Source organism: Felis catus, chromosome F2 (assembly GCF_018350175.1).
Source record: "Felis catus isolate Fca126 chromosome F2, F.catus_Fca126_mat1.0, whole genome shotgun sequence".
NCBI lineage: Eukaryota > Metazoa > Chordata > Mammalia > Carnivora > Felidae > Felis > Felis catus.
The window spans coordinates 2149512-2166545 of NC_058385.1; the positions used below are offsets into that span (position 1 = coordinate 2149512).

A 17034-nucleotide genomic window follows, 5' to 3' on the forward strand; every position below is an offset into this window, starting at 1 on the left:
ATATGGGTAGGCCATTCATATAAGGTCAGAGCAAAGAAGAGGGTTGTCTTCTGGACTCATGTCTGCTTGAGACTGATGCAGTTGCAGAGATAGGTAGGTAGATACATGATAGATAAATGGATAGATAAGTAGATAATAGTAGATGGATAGATAGATAGATAGATGATAGATAATTGATAGATAGATAGATAGATAGATAGATAAGTAGATGATAGATAGATAATAGATAGAATTAACAGATCACTAGCACCAAGTTAAAATATAGAAACCCAGGTAGATAGCAGGAAAAGCCATTGTTTCAACAGTACATATGTGACTGATGTCAAATTGACAGGTACTTACTGGCTCAATATACAGGTTTGTTTAGAAATAAAAAAAAACAGTTATAAAACTGGCACAGTTTATAAACTACAACTGCAGAGAGCATAATGCAAAATGATAACGGTCAGGCCGCTTAAATTGGCCATTTTCTTACTTGAATTTAGAGAAATAGGATTTATGGAGTGTTAAAGTGGACTTCCTCTCTTTTCAAAGTCAGAAATCATTATCTTCTGAAAGGTTAATATAAAAATAATTTGAGGTCCTGGTTATGTTTCCATTAGGCTGTAAAAGAAGTGGTCTGTAGATTATTTTACATATTTAAGATGGTCAAATAAAAATTCCTCTAAGTTGAATCTGTATTTCTTCAGACATTGTAAACAGGTTCAAAGAGAGAAATCTTAAAGATACAATTACTAATTACTGATCATCACTTCTATATATTCATGTACTCTTCTAAAAACCTTGAAGCACTTTGTTTATATTACTGTTGTTATAATTTTTGATGTTTCTTAAAATTTGTGATGAGTGCTGATGTGAAACACAGATTGCTTTTTTTTTAACTTTAGAGATGTAAAGTGGAATATTTTTAAATTTTTTTTTAGTGTTTATTTATTTTTGAGACAGAGAGACAGAGCATGAACAGGGGAGAATTAGAGGGAGGGAGACACAGAATCTGAAACAGGCTCCAGGCTCTGAGCTGTCAGCACAGAGCCCAATGCGGGGCTCAAACTCATGGACTGTGAGATCATGACCTGAGCTGAAGTCAGCCGCTTAACTGACTGAGCCACCCAGGCGTCCCATAAAGTGGAATATTTTTTAATCGAGTCACATCTCAGCTTACAAGGCAACTAGTCAGGTAAGATTAGAAATGTGTCTGCTTCATGTTTATTTATTTATTTTGAGAAAGAGAGACAGAGAGAGGGAGAGGGGCCAAGTGGGGGAGGCAGAGAGAGAGGGAGAGGGAGAGAATCGCAAGCAGGGTCCCCACTGTCAGTGCAGAGCCCAACATGGGGCTTGATCCCATGACCATGAGACCATGACCTGAGCCAGAATCAAGAGTGGGACACTTAACCAACTGAGCTACCCAGGTGCCCTGAAGTGTGTTTACTTCAAAGGGAGATAATATTTCCAACCCCAAAATTGCACTTAGTCATAAACATCATCTGATCATAAAACAATTAAAATTTTAACCACTGAAGAAAATTCAGAATATATGAAAACATGGGAATGAAAGCTGGTGCAGCCACTCTGGAAAACAGTATGGAGGTTCCTCAAAAAACTAAAAATAGAACTACCTTACGACCCAGCAATTGTACTACTAGGCATTTGTCCATGGGATACAGGTGTGCTGTTTCGAAGGGACACATGCACCCCCATGTTTAGAGCAGCACTATCAACAATAGCCAAAGTATGGAAAAAGCCCAAATATCCATTGATCAGTGAATGGATAAAGAAAATGTGGTATCTATCTATCTATCTATCTATACAATGGAGTCTTACTCAGCAATCAAAAAGAATGAAATCTTGCCATTTGCAACTACATGGATGGAATTCGAGGGTATTATGCTAAGTGAAATTAGTCAGTGAGAGAAAGACAAAACTCATATGACTTCACTCATATGAGGACTTGAAGAGACAAAACAGATTCACATAAGGGAAGGGAAACAAAAATAATATAAAAACAGGGAGGGGGAAAAAACAGAAGAGACTCATAAATATGGAGAACAAACTCAGGGTTGCTGGAGGGGTTGTGGGAGGGGGGATGGGCTAAATGGATAAGGGGCATTAAGGAATCTACTCCTGAAATCATTGTTTCACTATATGCTAACTAATTTGGATGTAAATTTTAAAAAATTAAAAAAAAGGAAAAGAAAAAAAAGAATATATGAAAACATATTGTTTAATATTAACGTTCATATAAAATAATTTTAGATCGCTCATACATCAAACATGAAATCTAAAGACATAAAATGTCTACATAAAAATATCTTTGCAATCTTGGGATAGGCAAAAATTTTGTAGTGAGAACACAAAAGACAATAAACATAATTAAAAAAAAGATTAATTGGCTTTTGACAAAATTAAAACCTTTAGCCCATCAACAGACATTATGAATAAAATGCAAAGGAAGCATACATGTTGGAAGAAAATATTCACATAGAAGAAATTTATTTAGAGTACATAAAGAGTTCCTACAAATTAATAATCAAGGATAAACAGGTAAAAATGGGCAAAAACTTGGGCACTTCACACACAGAAAATACGTGAATGACCAATTAGGACATGAAAAGGTGCCCAACATCATCTGTCACGAGGGAAACACAAATCAAAAGCATCCTTAGATACTGTTTCATATCTACCAGGACGGATAATATTAAAAACTCTGACAATAAATATCAGCAAGGATAAGAGACAATGGATTTGTCACACAGTGTTGGTGAGAGTGTAAAATTGTACAGCCACTGTTAAGGTTGGGAGCATCTTATAAAGTTAAACATATCCTATTCCAATGATTTAGCAATTTCATCCCTAGGTATTTACCCAAGAGAAATGAAAACACGTGTCTACAAAAAGACTTGTACATGAATACTTATAGCCACTTTACTCTTAGTGGTTAGAAACCAAAAATGACCCGAATGTCTGTCAACAAAAGAATGGGTAAGCAATCTGATAAAGTTGTATGATGGAATATTCTACTCAGGAATAAAAAGAAAAAAAAAAAGAAAGAGACAGAGTAAACTACTTAAACTGCTTAGTTTGAGCAGCGTGGATTAGTTATATGTGTGTGTGCATGGGTGTGCATACACACGCACATGTATAAAACGAGTGCTAAAAACCATTCACAAAAAATACTTTGTGTATATTTCCATTCATATGAAATGAAAAGCAGGCATAACTCATCAGGGGTGATGTAATTCAGAGCAACGGCTCTTTGGGGAGGATAGAGGTGACACGAAGGGGTGATGAAGTGCGATACACCTTGAGTGGAATGGTGCTTACACAGGTGTATACATTTATCAACACCATCCAATTACCCACTTAAGATATGTGCCTTCCACTCTATGCACATTTTACCTCTATAAAAAGTAATGAAATTGTAAATAACAAAAACAAGCTGTGTTATTTCAACTTTCCCAACTATAACTATCGAAATTTTAAAATAGGTTTGAAAACATCGTTATGTTCCTGATCTTAGATTTAATAGGAGTGGAAGTTCTTCCACACACCCTACAGGAGGCACAGGAAATGAGTTTGTATTTCTCAAGCATTTATGCACCAAGTGCTGTGGTGGAAGATTGTCATAGGTGATATTTACGGCCACCTCATGGAGTTTGTTTAATGATCCTCACTCCACAGAGGAGGAGAGGGAGTCAGGAGGATGCAGTAAGTTGAAATTGCCAAAGACTATACAACTAACCAGAGGGAAAATCACAACTCAACCTCAGATAAGTTCACTTCAGCACTATCGCCTTTCCACTACATCGAGCCGTAGTTCCTTCCTTCATCCACAAATAGGCGATATTTGTTAGAATTCGGTGTTCAAAAAGAAACTGAGTTTCAAGAAAAAAAAATTATATCATTATACCCTTCAATAACTTCTGTCCTTTCTCTCTTTTTACCACAGTGGAAGCAACTACAGATTCCTTATATCCACGCACAGATTTGGAGACAGATTGAACAAGTTTGGGGAACACCAGGACAAGGGAATTTATTCAACGTTTATTTATTTTTGGGACAGAGAGAGACAGAGCATGAATGGGGGAGGGGCAGAGAGAGAGGGAGACACAGAATCGGAAACAGGCTCCAGGCTCTGAGCCATCAGCCCAGAGCCTGACGCGGGGCTCGAACTCATGGACTGCGAGATCGTGACCTGGCTGAAGTCGGACGCTTAACCGACTGCGCCACCCAGGCGCCCCAGGGGAATTTAAAATAACATACCATCATCACTCAAGAAGCACAGATCCTATATAAGTCAATTAATTCTCTCAGCTTTCTTCTTTGGAAATTTTAATTTTTTTTTAACGTTTATTTATTTTCGAGACAGAGAGCATGAACTGGGGAGGATCAGAGAGGGACAGAGACACAGAATCCGAAGCAGGCTCCAGGCTCTGAGCCATCAGCACAGAGCCCGACACAGGGCTCGAACTCACGGACTGCGAGATCATGACCTGAGCCGAAGTCAGATGCTTAACCGACTGAGCCACCCAGGTGCCCCATCAGGTTTCTTCTTTCTTATGTTCTAGGCAGGGTCATTTTGTCCAATGCATTCTTGAAATGTTGGTGTTGGTGTTCCTTAAAATTCTATTGTTTTGCATATATCTTTTTAACCCTAGCTTGAAGCCTGTTTTCCAGTTTCTTCACAGCTCCACGTGTGCCTCAAGTACTTCAGTATAAATATGTTTAAAACTGATCACATCACATTTTCTGAAAATGAGATTATTTCTTTGTGTTTTCTGTTTAGAGAATGGCACTGTGGTCTCATTCTGTGAGTCATACTGGACTCTGTGGTCAACTGGTTTCTGAGTTCTATTTTACTAAATAGCCCTCATATTATTTCTGCCATTGCTATTCTGGCTTCAGTTCTTGGAAGCCCTCACCGTGCCTCACCTAGGTCTCCTGTCAGAGTCATTGGTGGCTTCCCTATGACAACCTGATGGATACTGTTTTGAAGCAATGACAGATCTTCCTCCTTGCCACCTGTATGTTACTTTACTCCTCAGATGCCACGTTTGTAAAACCTTCGACTGTACTGTGTGCTCAGACCCCACATCTTGTGCTGGCTCCTGCTCTCCTTGACTTCTAAGTGTCGGCGTGGCATTGCCATAGGCTCAACCCCTCATGTTCCTTGCATGTCTCCATACGTCGTCTCAATAGATCATCTCATGTAGGCTCTCGGTGTTATAACTACCATGTCACACTGGTAATGCCCAGAATTGGCATCTCCAACCCAAGTTCTGGACCCTATACTGAGCTCCAGATAACCGTGTTCATTTTTCCTCGATTGTCTAATACACGTTTCGAAATGATCCAAACTAAAGCCCTTGGTCTCTACGCCCTGACACGCAAGACACCAGACTCAATTTGTGGTCATCTACTCCATTTCAGTCAGTGACATCGTCAGTTCTTCGATTGCTAAGACCTTGAAGTCTTTTTTTTTTTTATCACTTACTCCTTATGCTAATAAGCACATGTTACCAGTTCCACTGTTAAAGTATATAATTTGAGCTCTAGCACTATCATTTTTTGTCTGTGCTCTTATTTTCTTGCTCAGAGATTTGCAATGACCTTCTAACTTAGCTACCTGTTTCTACTTTGACAACTTCGGTCTTTATTCCATAGAACAGCTGTTACACATGAAAATCAGACATGTCACGCTTCTATTAAAAACCTATAAACAGCTCCCCACCGTGTTTACAGTAAAGCACAATCAGTGTTCTTCAAGTCCTGCAAGTTCATGAGTGAACTGGTCTCCACTCACCTCTCTGATTGCACTTCCCATTGCTTCCCTTCATCTCTCCATCGCATTCACCCAATTAAATCCACAATGGTCTTTCCTTCTCTTTCCAAGCTTTGTTCTCCTTGGAGGATTTGTACTTGTTCTTGCTGTCTGGAATTTTCCTCACAGTGGTATAATGTAGGAGTTTGTTCCTTCCTTTAGACTTCACCCAAAGGAGCCCTCCTCAGAGAGCTTGTTTCTCATGCCCATACCTAAATTTGTTTTCCCCCAACAGTCTTTCTGCTTAATTTTATTTGTAGCATATTCCCTCCTGGAAATTATATTATTAATGTGTTTGCTCATTAGTGTCTATGAGACCAAGGACTTTGTGTTATTAACTTTATGTATCTGCACATTAGGTCCTGGTATATAGTATACACTCAAAAAATACCTTTGGATGAATGAATACCGTCTATGTGGGAAGAAACCCAAATATTCAAGGCACACTGAGAATTTACAGATAGAATACTGGCTTTCAGCATGTCTGTAGAACAATATCCATGATATTGGACAACAAAAGCAAATAAAAAAATGACTAATACTCATGAATGGTAAATAGCAGATGTCTATTTGAAAATGCATTTAGGGGATGCCTGACTGGCTCAGTAAGTTAAGCGTCTGGCTTCAGTTCAGGTCATGATCTCGTAGTTCTTGGGTTCAAGCCCCGTGTCAGATTCTGTGCTGACAACTCAGAGCCTGGAGCCTGCTTCAGATTCTGTGTCTACCTCTCTCTCTCTCTGCCCCTCCCCTGCTCATGCTCTGTCTCTCTCTCTCTCTCTCTCAAAAATAAATAAACATTAAAAAAATTTAATGAAAATTCAATTAGGATTTCAATCCCTACCTTCCCATTCTATTGTAGATAGGGATATGACAGTCCATTAAATGTCAATATTCCTGAAGTCCGCAGGACTCTTGGAGATAAAAATAGCAGCAAGTGCCTGAGGCATAGCAACTACACTATAAATAACTATTACCTTGAACTACATGTTGGAAAATGCATTCTAATCTTAGTCTGTCATTTGACGACGCACGGATCCCTGATTTCTAGATTGTAAAATTAGTTTCCCACTACTGTTTCAGGATTTGGTAATTATTATCTGTAAACTCAGTCTGGGAATTATGCCTTTTTCCCTCAACTTTTTTGAAGGATTTTGATAATATGTGTGAGTTGTGGAGCCATTAATACTGCTCCTAAAATGAGAGTGGGATCTAAGGCACTGTTGATCCTAAGTAGGCATTTGTAATATATGTTCAGAAGGAAAAAAAAAATACTCCTGCTTACTAACATATGCATGGTTTTAATTCATGGACATTGTTTATTGTGGCTCTTGAAAGAATTACAAAGTGGTTCATTTTGTGATCTTGGTTTTTGATGAAATATTCATAAACTCCTTTCTGAGTCTGAATGAAGACTTGTGAATTTTGGACAATGAGCTTTCATAAATATTCATTGAAAAATCGTAAACACTTCCTCCCCTGTATGGAAAATTTAATTAATTAAAAGTTAAAACAAACTCTTTCAGGGTATTCCCACCAGATATGAAAGAGTGGATGCTGTTATATTTATTCTAAACCCATTACAGACTATTTTTTATAAAAATAATATCACGGAATTTGCACTCATTATATGTTTTGATAGCATAAGCACTGCAGAAAAGATATGCTAATTTTGTTAGCGATTCTAAATAAAATTTCAAATTTCAGTGTAGGATGCTTCACAAAAGGGCTACATTCACCAAGAAAAGCTGCTGCAAAGGCAAACTGTATTTTAACGACGAAGGGAAGTTAGTTTTAATGAAGTTCGCTGAAGGGAGCCATTCACGTCCTGTAATGTGGTTATATACTCTGGTAACCCAACTCCAGGAGATATATCCCCCTGGGGATTTACTAAAAGAGGCTGCAAATAGTTCATGATCTTTCACAGATGTCTAATGTACAATTAGAGATTAATTTAAAAGTAAAAGGAGAACACTAATTGGGTTAAATTGGTAACAAGTGGTATAATGTGTCACGCTTTCCAAATGCATACAATAATTTAAAGATTCCTATATATAACACCTTGGAAGATATTTAAATTGTAATAGCTCTATTTTCACAAGAAGAAATGAAGGCGTGGGGGGACTGATTTGCTATCTTGCTTACCCCAGCACATTTAGACAAAACCCAGACCAAATGGACTGGCTTCTGAATTTCATTAACCTTCTTTACCAATAGATATAAATGAAAATTGTATATCGTGGGGGTTAAATCCAAGGACATTTGTCTTGCCTTATATGACGAACTCAAAGTTCTACCTGGAAACTGATTCCTACCTATCAATCCTGAAATGTGAATTGCATTTTTTCCCCAATTCTGTGAAATGTAAATTGTCATACTAAAAGGATTAACAATTTATAATTAAGGGGTATATGATACATCATTTATTGCAATTTGCTATCCTATGATGTGTTACTTAAATTCTGTGTTTAGACATTCTTCTGTTGCTTGAAGGTCCTCACTTGGAATATGTGAGAGATGAAGGCAGTGAACACATCACAAGCGAGATACTGAATCAATGCATATGCCATCTTGGAAACCAAAGAGTGAAAGATCAGCTTGCTGGGGGTATTTAATCAATCTGACTGAGCATATTAAATGTGCATTCAGAGAAAAATGTGTTTTAATTACAACTTAAATGCAGTCTGAATACTAATATGACAAAGACTGAAGCCCTTTATTTACCTTAGCTCCATATTTTATGGTTAGCACATTGCTTGCAATGGGACATCTAAAAAATCCTTCAGTTACAAAGGTTTCTCGTTTCACCACAAGAAAAGGCACCAGTCCACCCTGAGACTCCCTCCTGCCCCCTCCTCAGCACCCTGAAAGCTACTTTCACCACTTGCAGTTTCTTTCCCATGGGTCTTCTTTCTGAGGGTCTCTGTGTGAAATAATCTCCACCAATTGGACTGTAAACAACATAACGCCAGGGATGCTTCTTCTGCTTCTCCACTGTGCCTGAGACGTGTTATGTTGCACAGTCAGAATAATGATGGGGATTGAACAACTGCTATTAGGGCTTCAACAGAAATGGACATGTTCCACGGAAATAGGAATGTCCTCTCTCCCTGCTTTAATGTGAATGAAAACACTGCAGGAGAGATGGCTATATTTTCTGTCGCACTCTTTTACTCTTACCCTTGCCTTCCAGTGTTATTATCTCGCTCCCAGCTCCTAGGTCCAGAATCTGCCATGTGTTCAGGGTTGCAACAGGAGGGTAGGATAAAATAGAGGAAAATGCCAAATATTCATGACTCTAAATAAAGTGGGGATAAGGGTAAGGTGGTCATAGCAGAAGATGGGGATACATTAGGGAATACATAGGGGTTGTATGTATCCCCATATTAGGGGATACATAGGAAAATATGGCCTAGCCAAGAAATAATAAAACCCCAAAATATTTGTACACATTCACCAATAATTTGAAATGGGTGTGGAATCATGAAAGAATATTCAATTTTATCTTTGAGTTCAGTATTATATATGCATAGATAGAAGGTTTGCCATATATTGAGATAACTGTTTTTAGCAAATGTTTTACCAATATTTTCCTTGGATTGTAACTAAAATTGTTGTTTTACAAACATTTACTATACAAGCAACTAAAATTCCCTATCTCCTTGCATGTTTTTTGTAATTGAGTGTATGTGTTTAAATACATATAAACATAATAATACTTTAGAAAAGTGGTCTAGGATTAATGTAACATTAATTGCTTATATCTTTCTATAGTTAACTATATAATTACCTTGAACTACTGATCCTGATTATAAAAAAATGATTTTATAATATCATAATGGATTTGCAATACAAGTGAATTTTCTATGGTTTCTGGCAATAACTTGTGAAGATTCTGCCAAAGGTAATTTTTTCCCCTTCCTTTCTTGTGATGAAACTCATCAAGATACATGGCTTTCCCTGGGCTGAAGTTCAAACTCCATCTTGAGCTTTGGATTATCTATAAATGCTAACATTCAATCTGAAAGTTCAGCAGTCTTTATTTCCATAAGAGAAAACAAAACAAAAAACAAAAAACAAAACAAAAACACAAGGATGGTAGTGAAATAACACCCTAGTTGAAAATTATATCCTCGGGGCACCCGGGTGGCTCAGTCAGTTAAGCGTCTGACTTCAGCTCAGGTCATGATCTCACAGTTTGTGAGTTCAAGCCCCGCATTGGGCCCTGTGCCGACAGCTCAGAGCCTAGAGCCTGCTTCAGATTCTGTGTCTTCTCCTGTCTCTCTGCCCCTCCCATGCTCATGCTCTGCCTCTCTCTCTGTCTCTCAATAGCAAATAAACATTAAGAATTTAAAAAAAAAAAGAAAATTATATGCTCAATTAGGCATAAAGAATGAAAATTATAATAAACTAACACCACTGTTAAAACTACTCTTTATTTTTATATGTAGATCTCACTTAAAATTTTTATTTCAGATAAATAATGTACAATCGAATGCTTGTAGCAATATGGGTTGATTTGGGCTCTTTGATAATTACAAGAGGCTATTAAAAATGCATTTTGTGTCTCTATTTCTAAAGCTCATTTTGTCTGGTTTCAATTCTGAATAAGAAATTGTTTTGTGTAAGTTTAGTCAAGTGATCAGTGAAAAGATGACTTCAGTGTGTGAAATTTTATGTCAGAAACTATGTGTGTCACCTTCCAGCAATGATAATGCTCATATTTATGGGTAAAGATGAATCAAAATTGATATAATTCAGGATATTCAATGAAATGGATAATTCATGTCCAAGATTAAAATTTTGATCCTTAGCATACAATTTGTGTTTAAAATCTTGCTTCTATTTAGTGAGGTGTCTGAGCGTTACTGTAATGTAATTGATGAAGAGATAGATGGTTTGAACAGATGATGTTCAAGGCTTCCCTTTGGCATGCCCCATAAACCTTGCCAAGTGCATCTCAGAGTCTGCTTCCCAGGGAACCCAGCCAAAGACAGTATGATAGCAGAGCTGAGAGTTTGGAGCTGGATCACCCTTCAGCTGGCTGACAATGTGGCCCTGTCATTGGTGATGGGTGGAGTGCCAATGATACCTAGCATGCTCTGAGCAGTTTGTTATGGGCTGAGCTGTGTTCCCTTGAAATTGAAGGCTTTTTTTTTAATGTTTATGTATTTATTTTGGGAGAAAGGGTATGAGCGGGGGAGAGTCAGAGACAGAGAGGGAGAGAGAGAATCCCAAGCAAGCTTCTTGTGGTCAGTGCTGAGCCTGACGTGGGCTCAATCTCAGGAACCATAAGATCATGACTTGAGCTGAAATCAGGAGTCAGACACTCAACTAACTGAGTCACCCAGGTGTCCCCCTACCCTGAAATTGAAGTTCTAATCCCTAGGACCTCAGAATATGATTCTACTCTGGAGATAGGGCTTTTAAAGAACCGAGTTCAAATGTGGTCATTAGTGTGGGACCCTAATCTAACATGGTAGAGAGATGATTGGAACCCAGATACATACAGAAACCCGTGTGAAGATGTAGAGAGAAGACAGCCATCTACAGGTCAAGAAGAGAGACCTTAGAAGAAACCAAGTGGGCGACACTTGGTCTTAGACTTGGAGCTCCACGGTTGTGAGAAAATACATTTTTGTTGTTTAATCCACCCAGTTCCTAACACTTTGTTACAGTAGCCCTAGCAAACAAATACACAGGACAACTGCTAAAATGCTTACCAATGGTGAACTGGGACAGGATACCAGTGGAAGGGGATTCGTTAGCATTTGCAGCATCTCAGGTGTCTGAGAGGGTCAGAGGAAGTAGCGATTAATAAGGCTATGCATGGGCTGAGCTGTCTGTAGCTGAATATCACTGATGCATTGGAGGAAATCTGCAAAAGGAGGGCAAAGATTATTAACTGATGTAAGGTGAACGATAAGAAGTCAGATGGCTACCTGGCAGCATATAAAAGGACTGTTCTCTCCTGCAACTAGAAGGCAGAAAAAAACTGAGGGTAAGTCTCTAAGACTTAATTCCAAGGGGGTGAGAACTGAAAGAAGATTGAATTCTCGACCTTGGTAAGTTGGCTTCTTCAAGGCCAGGATCCCAGTTGCAAAAAAAACAAAAAAGCAAAAACCAAAAAACAACAAAAAACAAAAGCAACAAACAAACAAACAAAACAGTCCCAGTTGCAAAAAAAAAAAACAAAACCCAAAACCCAAAAACCAAAACCAAAACCAAAACAAAAAACAAACAAAACAGACACTGAGATTTGTGATAAGGACATCTGAGCCAATGCACAAAAAACATAGTCAACTGCCAAGATTGTCCCAAAACCTCTGTGTCTGCAGAAACGGACAACTCTTCTTTATTAAAATCAGAGTTCCTTTTTTGCTTGAAGGTAATGTTAAGTGCAAAGGAAGTATATTCTAAAGGAGCTTCAGGATTTTCCAACATGTACCTCGGTGAATACAAATGGAACTGGGCATTATGGTGCTGGGTCAAGGTGGCTAATGGGAGAGTTTATTGATAAGGGTCACTTTTCTCACAATATAGGATCTAACACCCTGGAAAGACCATCTTACAATGTCAATATGTTGCCAGGCTGATTCTTGGAAGCAACAATGGATACTAATGCATCCCTGTCCACTGGTGTTCTGTCCCAGTTCACCATTGGTATACATCTTAACAGTTGTCCTGGGTATTTGTTTGCTAGGGCTGCTATAACAACAAAGTAAATAGGAATTCCATAATCACTGTGGAAGATGGCTGAGATAGAAATGGTCATGCTAGAGTAGATATCCTACTTAAGGTCAGAAGACCCAAAATGATTACATTTTCCAGGAGATACTCTGTTTTCACAAAATGAGAAGGAGAACATTGGAGAGAGAAGCACCAGATTCACTGAGAAGCACAGTGAGGATTTTATAGTTCAAGACTCAGAATAAAAGGTGATGTCATAGATGTGACTCACTAATTGCAATGGGAATAACCATATCCCCCAAAAGAGGCCAGGTTATGGTACTTAACCATGAGAAGCTCGGTGAGTGCAAATATCAGAATAGTTGGTAAGGTCAGAGTAGCCATAAAGGGAGCCTAACCTACAGTGAGATGGCTTGTATAACACGGTGTTCCTAAGGCCAATATAGGTGATTAATCTCAGGAAGATTGCCTAATGTGTACAATTAAGATAAAGCCAAAGATTCTAACAGCACTCTAGTTTCTGGATTCTAGACCGTTCTCATATCTGGAACTCATTGATCTAAGGAGGGCTGCGTTCCCATGAATTAAGACCCTGTAACATGGAGTGTGTATCTGGAAATAAGCCCCCTAGGTCTTCCCCAAAGGGACCTAAGGGCCATTCACACACCATGGGATGGGAATATATAGACATGTTGAGGACTTCTGAACAAAAGTACTATGTTGAAGTTGATTGTCAGGAATAAGAAACATCATCATGACATCCTTGTTAGAGTGGATGGTATAGAGCCTAGATCATTAGCAGAGCCCTGACCCAGGTCCAGGCCACACTTGCTTTGTCCACTGGGCCCAATGTCTTTCCTTGGTTGGCAGAACGACTATAGTGGTCATTATCCCCTGGTATAGGAGTTACTGGTGGGAAAGGCCAGGTAAAAGTCTCCAAAACTGGCCCCCACACACAATGGCTAAGATACTGAACTTTTAAAATTGCTCCTTGGGAGGAGTGGCTGATACTAATTCTACTTCTAAGGATACGAAGAATGCATGAGTGGTGGTTGCCATCATATATGTATTTAATCTACTTGCCTGGCCCCTTTAGAAACCAGCTGGATCCTATAGATGGTGATGGACTTCCAAAATTCCCCTGGTTGGTATAAGTCTGGAGAAACCAGGCATAAGCTTCCAGGAGTCTCTTCCCACAGCGTCACTTGGAACATACTAAATTCCCCAAGTAAAGATGTGACAACATGTGTGGAGTGTTACCGGTCAGGGAAGCTCATCTCAGCCTTGGAGTCCAGGGTTTTTAATGAGAATCAGTCGTGTGGGCATATAGGCCCTGCATGATTTACCTCAGCTACTGAAACCCCAGACCACCATAAATCACATTGTTAGGACTAAGCCTCTAGACAACTGGCACAGCTTGGCTCCAGGCCAAAGAAACGCAAAACCACTCTTATGAAATGGAACATTTCATGAGCTTGGGTCCAGGAGCCAGTCGTAAAAATAGGTCTTTCTGGGGAACGTGCCTTCCCCACACAAACATCCTCAGCTTAAGAAGGGCAAAATGAGCAGTGGCTTTTGAAACTCAGAGATGAAGATTTGTGAAGCCTTCCAGGTTAGGTCATTTGGACTAGCAGAGGTGCTAGTCAAGAGTCAGAGAAATGCAAGATGGACAGTAAAGGGTGGGAGCATAGCTATCTGATGTGAACGAAGTCCAGCTGCCTTGGCAGGGATTACACTGCATTCCACTCACCTTCCTCTCGTCAATTTTCCCAGGAAAAGAAACCTGCTGGAGACTCCAAAGAGGTGTCCCCAAACTCTTGAAAGCACTTGACTCAAGCAATGCAAAGGGTGGCATCTGGGGACCTGGCCGCGCTGCCCAGATTCCCTTCAGGACAAAGGTGCTTATCACCAGCCACCATGACTTCTCGCTGCTGGTGAGTTGCAGCTGTCCTCCAGGGGTCTCTGTCAACTGAGCACACACTCACCCTTCCCTTGGCACGTGTCGCCCTGGGGCAGCCCACATTCAGAGACTCATCAATGTACAAGAGCAAAGGCCTGGAGCCTCGCTTCAGTTAAGAACAACGTAGAAGTGCCATCCTATTTTCTTCATGAAATTGTCAAGGCAAGTTCACAAGGCACCTTTTCTCACCACTCCCTTTTCATTCTTTTGGGGTTTGGGGGGAAAGGAGTCTCTAGTAAAACTGTATGTGGATGCACATGTTTTCCGAAGAACAGAGCCTAAGACACCTACAGTCAGATCATCAGATACTCCATGCATTCAGATTAGGATCTTGGTATCAAAGATCCTATCAAAACATCAAAATATCAGTATTTGATATTTTGCATATCAAAATACACAGCCTCCTTGTACTTAGATTTGGGATTTGTGGGAAATGAGAGCGATTAGACTATGGCAAAGACAAATGATGTTTAGGAGTTTGATCTAATATTTAAAATTTAAATAAAATCTAATCTACAATCTAAAATTAAAAAAAAAATAAATCCCATGATTCTGTTGTTGTTGTTGTTGTCCTTACAGATGCTATGGAAGACACAAAAGAGAAAGTGTGTTCGTGTCTCCAAACAGTTTCCTATGGCTGCAAGTACTCGTTACATTGGTCATTACGGGCAGAAAGTACCTAACTCAGCAGGCATAGGAGTCACAAGCCAGAAACACTGACTTAGATAATTATGAATATTTGTCTCTGCCTCAAAGCATAAAACCAAGAGAAAATGGAAGGCAAGTCCTTTAGGCGCTAGCATATTTATTACTTTCAATGTATTTGCTTACCTACATCTCAACATTTAGGAAGAAGAAAGCATTTGATGAAGCAACTGTTGAGAGTCTCCTCCCAAGCTCTCCAGACTCCATCCTTCCAGTCCTGGAGAATGCAGGGTGCTGAGCCTTGGGGAGTTCTGCCAGTTATTTTGCTTATTTAGATGCCTTACTATCAGAAGACGACACTGACAGCAACTTTTGAAAACTGGTGACTAAGAGAATCCTAAAGATAGAGCCTACTGAGAAATGGTCTTTGCACCAAGAATGTAAGCCATCTTCTCCTGTCTGTGAGATAGTGCTCAGAAAGGATCTAATTACTGCTCTCACGGATTTGGCGACCACAGATAGAGAATACTCACCTGTCCAGTGGCTTTGTGGACGGTGGGGAGAACCTCAAGAATCGAGACCAGGGCTTATTAAGAAGTGATCAATCCACATTTTCACATTGTGACTAATGTTTGGAGACTGATCAGGGAGAATGTGGACCAAAGCAAAGAAGTATCAAGACCTGGATTGATACACACACACACACACACACACACACATATAAAGATGTTTGACTATTTGCGTAACTGGCAAGTGACTCATTAGCCCACCCGGTAGTAACAAGACATGAGGAAGTCATTGAAATTAATTCTCCTCTGCTTCAAGGGGTCAGGGAAGAGAGCAGAGAAGGAAGACTTGTAAGTCAGGTACACAGTATAAATAAGAGCCCGTGGTGGGTGAGATGAAAACTGCTCCATAAAGCAAGGTGCATGTTAGGAATAGGGACAGTGGAGTGTGCTGGTAAGCTCAGTCTTTGCTCCTGGCATTCTGGCATCTGGGGACCCCTCCCGTGTGGGGGATCCAGCACTCTGTACTACTCACTACAGAAGTCAGAGGGACTTGAAGGGTCGGTGTGCAGTGTGAATTGAATACCAGTAACAAGATGCACCGTGTAAGAATTTCATTTCATTCTGATGTAAGAACAGTTGTGCCACCCTGTGAGTTGTGATCTCTTACCTCTGGGCTAGAAGTCCAGGGCAAGTGGATTGGTCTTTAAGGAGGTGACCTTGAGGACAGACCACTCCCTTTTCACATTTCACTGGCCCACACTAATTCCTAGCTGCAAGGGAGGCTGAGAAATGTAGTCTTCAGTTAGGTGGACCATGTCCAATAAACACTAAAAAGAAAGGAGAGAATAGTTCCTAAAGTGCAGTTAGCAGTTTTTGCGGCAAGGATATGTTGTGTCTCTATGTAGCTGGATGTCAGCACATGACCTAGACTTAGACAGGATCAGTTCTACTGGGCGCTTTGGGTTGGAGACTTGGTCGTAGCTAAGGGAAGAATATTTAGTTCCTGCCACCTTCTAAGCCCGATTCCTTCTGGGCCGCTTTCTGGTAGTAAATACCTCTCAGGACAGTGTGTGCAAACGTTTCATGGTATGTGTTGAGAAATAGGATTTGTTGGGAAAGTTTATGAGCAAAGGGCCAGTGAGAAAAGGCACTCCTAGCCCCAGACCCTCATTATCCCCCTAAGGGGCACATGGGGGTAGGATTCTCTGGTGAACGTGCCACAGTACTTTGTTCTTCCGGTTCCCCTTCTTAGGCAGTAGTCACCAACACTCACCGTGCAGAGCTAAACACACCGCTTGTTAGAAGGCACACTGCATTTGGGGTGCCTGTTGTTTGGAGGGATTGTCGGGGAAGGCCAGCCGCTGTTGGGATGTGTGGCTGTGGCAATTCTAGGTCCTCGCACCATGGAAACTCAG

The 17034-nt window shown here is 39.9% G+C and overlaps 1 long non-coding RNA gene across 1 annotated transcript; it reads left to right on the plus strand.

Annotated features, from left to right (window-relative positions):
* The first annotated feature begins 10253 nt into the window (after positions 1-10253).
* On the plus strand, positions 10254-16708 carry LOC111558574. Its single transcript, XR_002739605.2, has 2 exons — positions 10254-14439; positions 15045-16708. It is a non-coding gene; the product is annotated as an uncharacterized LOC111558574 (long non-coding RNA).
* Positions 16709-17034: the final 326 nt, after the last annotated feature.